Source organism: Babylonia areolata, chromosome 32, assembly GCF_041734735.1.
Source record: "Babylonia areolata isolate BAREFJ2019XMU chromosome 32, ASM4173473v1, whole genome shotgun sequence".
Lineage (NCBI taxonomy): Eukaryota > Metazoa > Mollusca > Gastropoda > Neogastropoda > Buccinidae > Babylonia > Babylonia areolata.
Window position 1 is genome coordinate 16,113,494 of NC_134907.1, and position 7,500 is coordinate 16,120,993.

The following is a 7,500-nucleotide window of genomic DNA, read 5'->3' on the forward strand; positions in this document are numbered from 1 at the left end:
GTGTGTGTGTGTGTTTTTCGTACATCCAGGTTCAACATATGTGCAGTTCTGGACGATCCGCCAACACTTCTTGAGACCCAGAAAGCAATCCGTCTGCTATCCAGTGGCAAAGCACCTGGCTCAGACTCCATACCAGCAGAGGTCTACAAGGATGGAGGCACTGTGCTGACTGAGAAGCTTCATCAGCTGTACTCACTCATGTGGAAAGAAGAGACGATCCCCCAGGATTTCAAAGATGCATCTATCATTCACTTGTACAAGCGAAAGGGGAACCGGCAAGCCTGTGATAACCATCGGGGCATTTCCTTGCTCTCCATCGCAGGCAAGATACTTGCCAGGATCCTACTTAACCGCCTCACAGCACACCTTGACCAAGGTCATTTGCCTGAGAGCCAATGTGGATTCCGGAAAGAGCGCGGAACCACTGACATGGTGTTTGCTGCAAGGCAGCTGCAAGAGAAATGTCAGGAGCAAAATGCTGATCTGTTCTCCACCTATATCGACCTCACTAAGGCCTTCGACACCGTGAGTAGAGAGGGACTGTGGAAGATCATGGCCAAGTACGGATGCCCTCGGAAATTTATTTCCTTGGTCAGCCAATTCCATGAAGGCATGCAGGCTCGAGTCCAGGACAATGGTGAAACATCTGCTCCTTTTGCTGTCACAAATGGTGTCAAGCAAGGCTGCGTCCTGGCTCCAACGCTGTTCAGCCTCATGTTCTCTGCAATGCTTACTGATGCCTTCAGAGATGGCGATGTTGGAATCGGCCTAAAGTACCGAACAGATGGCAAGCTGTTTAACCTCAGAAGGCTTCAAGCAAAAACGAAGGTCATGACAGACATCATCAGAGACTTTTTGTTTGCTGATGATTGTGCCCTCAACGCTGGATCTGAAGCTGACATGCAACTCAGCGTCGACAAGTTTGCCACTGCCAGCAGGAACTTCGGCCTTACCATCAGCACGAGGAAAACTGAAGTTCTCCATCAGCCAGCCCCAGGGAAACCCTACGTTGAGCCCAACATCACAGTCAACGGTCAGAGACTCAGTGCGGTGGAGCGGTTCACATACCTTGGCAGCACACTGTCACGAAATGTGACAATCGACGATGAAGTGAACGTCAGGATTGCAAGAGCAAGCGCAGCTTTTGGTAGACTCAATGCAAATGTCTGGAACAGAAGAGGCATTAGTCTTGAGACCAAGCTAAAGGTCTACAGAGCAGTAGTTCTCCCCACACTACTGTACGCCTGCGAAACTTGGACAGTGTACCAACGACATGCCAAGAAGCTGAACCATTTCCACACAACATGCCTCAGGAAGCTACTGAACATCAAGTGGCAAGACAAGACCCCTGACACAGAGGTGCTCACAAAAGCCACCCTTCCCAGCATCTTCACCATCCTGATGCAGTCCCAGCTTCGCTGGGCTGGACACGTGGCGCGCATGCCAGACCATCGGCTGCCCAAAAGGCTCTTCTATGGCGAGCTGCAACAAGGGAAGAGATCACACGGAGGTCAGAAGAAGCGCTTCAGAGATACTCTGAAAGTCTCTCTGAAAGCGTTTGATATCAACCCTGACTCCTGGGAGGAATCTGCAGTGGACCGTGACAAATGGCGCGCTGCTGTGCACAAAGGCGCCAGGTTGTGCGAGGCCAACAGGACTGCTGCAGCTGTTCAGAAGAGGCAGGCCAGAAAGTCACGGGCAAACAAGCTCCCTGACAATGATATGCCTGTCTTTGTCTGCCCCAACTGTCAGCGGACATTTCGTGCGCAGATTGGACTATTCAGCCATCTGCGCACTCACAGATAGATTCATGAGCATTCTTCCCCCCACCCCACCACCACCCTCCCCCCATCCCCCATCCCCCATCCCCCATCTGGATGACAACGATGGTCATCATCGATCTCGATGGACACACCACCATGTGCAGTTCTGTTCACTTCACTTCAGTTCACTTCAGTTTTAGTTCAGTTAGTTTCAGCTACTTCAAGGAGGCGTCGCGTCACTGCGTTCGGACAAACCCATACACGCTACACCACATCTGCAGAAAGCAGATGGTCTGACCAGCAGAGCGTTTTCAACAACTGCGGTTTTTGTTCCCTTGAGGGAAGGTAATAAAATGAAATGAAATGTGATGAATTTATTAATATTTATTGATTAATAATTATCGATTAATTGATTGGTTATCAATTAATCGATTAATCGATTGATTATTAATCAATTTATTGGTTAATCAATTAATCAGTTAATAAAAAAAACGATGAATTAATACCTGTAAAGGTTAATTCATTAGTTCATCAATGAATGATTTTTTTTTATTATGTGAAGGATAAATGAATAAGCAGATAAGTAAATAAATAAGAAGAAAAAAAGTAACTATTATCAAAATAAGACAAAAATTATATATGAAGAATAATGATGATACTGAAAAAAATGAATACATAAATAAGCAAAAACAGATATAAACACACGCGCACACACGCACACACACACACACACACACACACACACACACACACACACACACACACACACACACACCGGGTGTACTCTTGGGGGGGAGTATGGGGGGGGGGGAGGGAACGAGGAAGAGGGTAAACATTGACAGCATCACACTGCAGGGGGGATATCTTTGTTGCTTTTTCTCTTTCCTTTTTCTTCCCCCACCCCACCCCCACCCCCCCATCCCCGTCCCCCTCCCCCTCTCCCTCCCTCCCCAATCATCCAGTCATTTATGCAGACGTGCAAGCAGTGCCTGTCTGAACTCCCTTTGTGTGTATTCGATTGCACGCACGCACGCACGCAGAAGATTAAATACGCCACGTTAAAACATCCTGCAATTGATGGGTGCGGTGGTTAAATGGTTAAAAGCGCAGGGTTTATCGCTCGAGTTCCCTGAGTTTGATCCTTACCGCACCTGGTGGGTGAAGGAAGGAGATTATTTTTTTTCCCCCGATCTCCGGGATCAACATCCCTCCCACTCTCTCAGCCTAGAGGGTTTTAGGACAGTCGGCGTTTGGGATGGTTCCCAAAAAGCCAACTTGCTAGCCCACCCAAGGCTGCAGCACTAAGAGCCAGTGCAATCTTGTCTCCTAAGTTTTGAGGGTCATAGTCCTTCACACACAAAAAAACAAAAAAAACTAAGCTGTAAATTACTTCCCACAGCAATGGAGAAACCATTGATCCATACAGCTCTCACTTTCCTGTTGGCTTATGTCAATCTGTGATTTTAATTGAGCGTTACAGTTTGAATGAGATGGGTTGGTTTTTTGTTTGTTTTCACGCCTGAGCACTGCTCGGGCCGGGCGCGGGTCTCAACTAAGAAGAAAGAAGATCGCTGTGCCTATGAAGGAGGAGAAGATAGAGATTCCGCATCAAAGCCAATGTAGGTAGAACCCCTCCCCCCTTGCCCCCCGAAAACCGAGTATGGCTGCCTATATGGCGGGGTAAAAACGGTCATACGCGTAAAAGCCCACTTGTGTACATATAAGTAAACGTGGGAGTTGCAGCCCACGAACGAAGAAGAAGGAGAAGAAGAAGCACCTATATTGCTTAAAAGCGACCAGATCAGATCGGTTATTCACAAACCTACTGCTCTTAATTACTTCCGGTGGTGGTAGGATAGGCCACAGTTCTTTTACATCACAGAGGAATCCCCGGCTATTCTTAGAGGTCTGTTGTTTTTTTCTGTGCTTATGGCATCAGGGAGTGTTTGTTTCACTCTAAACTGACTGGCGGTGAAAGCAAGCTGATTCATTTCGACATAACGACACAGGAAACGAATGATGAGCGCCCAATGGCAGCCGTCAGTCGGCTCTTCCCAGGTAAGCCTGTTGAGTAAATGACCCCGTGTTTGTAAAGCGCTTAGAGCTTGGTCTCCGACCGAGGATAGGCGCTGTATAAGCATCCATATCAATCAATCAATCAATTTCCCTTTTTTTTTCTTTTCTTTTTTTCTTTCTTTTTTTTCTAATTTCAGATTATTCGCACATCACTGCTCACAAACTGTTTTGTTTTTGTTTCCCCCCCCCCCCCCCACCCCCACCCCCCACCCCCGCTACTGTTTTCCCCTATACTATAAACTTCAAGAGCATGAACTCGTGAGAAAATTGCATGGCAATGACAGGTGGGAAGGGGGAAGGTTGCGGGGATGGGGGATGGGGGCGTGTGTGTGGGGGGGGGGGGTTTCAGCGGAAGTCGTTAATGACGAAAAACAGCGCATAAAATAACTAAGGGAGACAAAAAAAAAATCAACTTTACCTGAGTAGCACGAGGCACTAGAAATGAGTTTGACATAGCATGTGTCGTTCACACTCTGTGCTTGTGAATCTTGTACTATAATCTACCTAGTAAGCACCCCCACATCCTCACCCCCAACTGTGAATCTTGTACTGTAATCTACCTAGTAAACACCCCCACACCCTCACCCCCAACCCTACCCCACCCCCGTACTGTTCACTAATTTCACCCAACAGTTCAGGTTGGGGGTGAGGGGGGTGTGGGCTGGGGGGGGGGGATGGACGTTTATTGGGTACTTTCACCCTGTTGTCCGTCGGAGCCTATCCAATTCCTTTACTCATTTTTTTTTTTCTTTTCGGACAGAGAAATTCAGGTTGGTTGGTTTTTTCTCAATTTCTCGTCCAAGCTTAGAATCTCATGAACTGGCTTTTATCAGAACTTTTGACATTTAAATAAATTACGATGTTGACATAAATTTTCATGTCAACAAAAATGCTAAGATAAAGATTTTGATTTTCACACACACGCACGCACGCACGCACACACACACACACACACACACACACACACACACACACACACACACACACACACAGATAGATACATAGATAGATAGATACTCGAGTATTCATAAAGAGGTAAGAGAGTTCAAGTCTATTTTTATTTTTCTCTGTCACTTTCCCTAAAGCGTGACCGGGATCACCAAGAGGAAGTTTAGAAATATTTACGACCTTAACTTTCCAACTTACACAATAAATAGTTCGGGGCAGGAAAGCGCATTTCCTGTTTCTAAGAAAGTCTTGATCTGATGGATGTATATATATATATATATAAAGCGAAGAAAGACGAGTTCCAAGTCTGTGCATCCATCAGCCAAGAGTCTGCCGATGGTCTTAAAGATTTTAACTTGTAAATGTTGTTGTTGTTGTTGTTTTGTTGTTGATATATTAGTCGAAATAAACATTCCAGGTGAGTTTTGGTGTATGCGTCTGTGGGGGTTTCCCTGTCTGTCTGTCTGTTTGTCTCTATCTCTAGCTCTGTCTCTGTCTGTCTGTCTGTCTCTCTATCTCTCTCTCTCTTTCTTTCCTCATCTTTGTCTCTCCCCTCTCTCTCTCTCTCTCTCTCTCTCTCTCAGGATTTATGTTTGTGTGTCTCTTAGAACAACGGCAAATATGTAAGTCGGCCAAAGTGCTAATATCTTTACCGTTGGAAAATAAAGATTCATTCATTCTCTCTCTCTCTCTCTCTCTCTCTCACACACACACACACACACACACACACACACACACACACACACACACACACACACACACACACACACACACACACACTCACACACACACACACACACACACGTGCAAAACAAATTGTTTTAAGAAGAAACAAAGTAATGGTTAAAAGTTACTTCCTGAATCAGATATTAAGTGTGTGAAACGTCCTAACTAATCTAGGTGAATCGGTAGCAGTAGGCAGCACTGACTTGAAGTTGTGTACCTTGTCAATGGAGAGAGTTACCACTCTTTACTATTTGTTAATCATTTCGTCTCCATGCTCAATGGTTTGTTCATTTCCAGTCCCAACTAATCTGTCTCCATTACTAGGCTCCATGCTCCATAGATCAGACATGAACAACCTTAGAAAAGTACACCTGTTCAACAACGATTCACCATTGCGAGATCCTCTTCTTCTCTTCAGAATGTCTGTTTTTACAGTGACCCCATCGTACACATGAAAAAAAAAATGAATGCAAGACTTCATCAACACAAACATTCAAAGGAAAACACCAGCAGTTTTTACACACACACACACACACACACACACACACACACACACACACACACACACACACACAGCACATTCGCGCGCGTGCGTTCATACACTCAGCCACCTGCCTTTTATTTTTCTTCCAAACTCCATATATTATTCTCTCTCTCTCTCTCTCTCTCTCTCTCTCTCTCCACTAGTATTTACAGCATATGGGCGTGTATGCGTGCGCTTGAACCTTGTATGTGTGTTTGCCTTCCTGCTCTGTGTGTGTGTGTGTGTGTGTGTGTGTGTGTGTGCAGGGGGCGGGGAAAGGTGGGTGGGTGGTGGGGGTCAGGATGAGGGGTTGGTGTGAGGGGGTTAGTGAGGGACGGAGGGTTCGGGGGGCGGGGAGGGGGGGGGGGGTAAGCGGAAAAGTGAGTGGTTAGCTGAATGCGGAGAGAGGTGATGTGAGATTCCTTGAATCATTTAAGTTCTGCGACTGCCTGAGTCGTCTGGCGTGTGTCTGAGTGCGCGCTTACTAAAATGAAAGAGATTCAGAGAGTTCCGGTTAGACATCTGGGGCGGGGTTTCATGAGGTGATCTTTGCAGCGTTCGCTGAGCTCTCTTGGAGTTAAGAATGTTCCAAAAGTATATGAAATTTACTGTAGAGTCAGGAATAATGTTCCAAAGTATATGAAATCTTACTGTAGAGTTAGGAAGAATGTTCCAAAGTATATAGAAATTTACAGTAAAGTTTTCCAAAGTATATGACAGTTATTGTAGAGTTAGGAAGAATGTCCCAAAGTATATGAAATTTATAGTAAAGTTTTTCAAAGTATATGAAATTTGCTGTAGAGTTAGGAAGAATGTTCCAAAGTATATGAAAATTTACTGTAGAGTTAGGAAGAATGTTCCTAGGTATATGAAATTTACTGTAGAGTTAGGAAGAATGTTCCTAGGTACATGAAATTTCCTGCCGAGTTAGGAAGAATGTTCCAAAGTATATGAAATTTACTGTAGAGTTAGAAAGAATGTTCCTAGGTATATGAAATTTGCTGTAGAGTTAGGAAGAATGTTCCAAAGTATATGAAATTTAACTATAGAGTTAGGAAGAATGATCCTAGGTATATGAAATTTACTGTAGGGTTAGAAAGAATGTTCCTAGGTGTATGAAATTTACTGTAGAGTTAGAAAGAATGTTCCTAGCTATATGAAATTTACTGTAGAGTTAGAAAGAATGTTCCTAGGTACATGAAATTTACTATAGAGTTAGGAAGAATGTTCCAAAGTATATAAAATTTTACTATACAGTTAGAAAGAATGTTCCTAGGTAAATGAAATTTACTGTAGTTAGGAAGAATGTTCCTAGGTATATGACATTTACTATTGAGTTAGGAAGAATGTTCCAAAGTACATGAAATTTACTGTAGAGTTAGGAAGAATGTTCCTAGGTACATGAAATTTACTGTAGAGTTAGGAAGAATGTTCCTAGGTACATGAAATTTACTGTAGAGTTAG

General features: G+C 44.4%; 1 protein-coding gene across 1 annotated transcript in view; it reads left to right on the plus strand.

Annotated features, from left to right (window-relative positions):
* The window catches only part of LOC143276610 (bile acid-sensitive ion channel-like), a 237,506-nt gene that overhangs the window by 217,874 nt on the left and 12,132 nt on the right, over window positions 1–7,500 (plus strand). The window lies entirely within an intron of this gene.